Source organism: Haliaeetus leucocephalus, unplaced genomic scaffold, assembly GCF_000737465.1.
Source record: "Haliaeetus leucocephalus isolate CR32 unplaced genomic scaffold, Haliaeetus_leucocephalus-4.0 Scaffold144, whole genome shotgun sequence".
NCBI classification, from domain to species: Eukaryota; Metazoa; Chordata; class Aves; order Accipitriformes; family Accipitridae; genus Haliaeetus; species Haliaeetus leucocephalus.
The window spans coordinates 795,677-796,223 of NW_010972580.1; positions in this window are offsets into that span (position 1 = coordinate 795,677).

Consider the following 547-nt stretch of genomic DNA (forward strand, 5'->3'; position numbering starts at 1 on the left):
GGGGCAGCGGGGGGCCTCCCTGGGGCGCCGGGGGCTGGCGTGGGGTGATGGCCCACCCAAGGCACCCCCCACCCGTGGATCCAAATTCCCCCAGCCAGCGCCGGGGGCGGGAGCATGTCCCCCGGGCGTGACCCCATGGACGGCCACGTCCTCCTGGCGGGTCCTAGGGGGTCCCCACGCTCCCCCCCCCACCACCCCAGCCTGTTCGAGCAGGGAGGGAGACCTCGGCAGGGACACGTCGCACGGACCAGGCAGGATGCCGATGCCGTCCCCGGCCCGCCGCCGTCCCCGGCCCTCGTGGGCAGCACACGGCGGGAGAGGCCCTCGACGGCCGGTTCTCCCCCTGTTCACACCTCCCCTTCCCGCCCCGTCCCCTTCCCGGCAGCGCTGGCAGCACCTGGGGTGCAGACCCAGCTCCCACCCTCGAGTCGGCGGGAAGCAGCCCCCCCAAATCACTGCTGAGCTCCCCAAAACCCAGCCATGGCTGACCCCGTCCCTGCTTCTGTCCCCATCTCGGTCCCAAATGAGCTGGGATGAGCATCCCAGC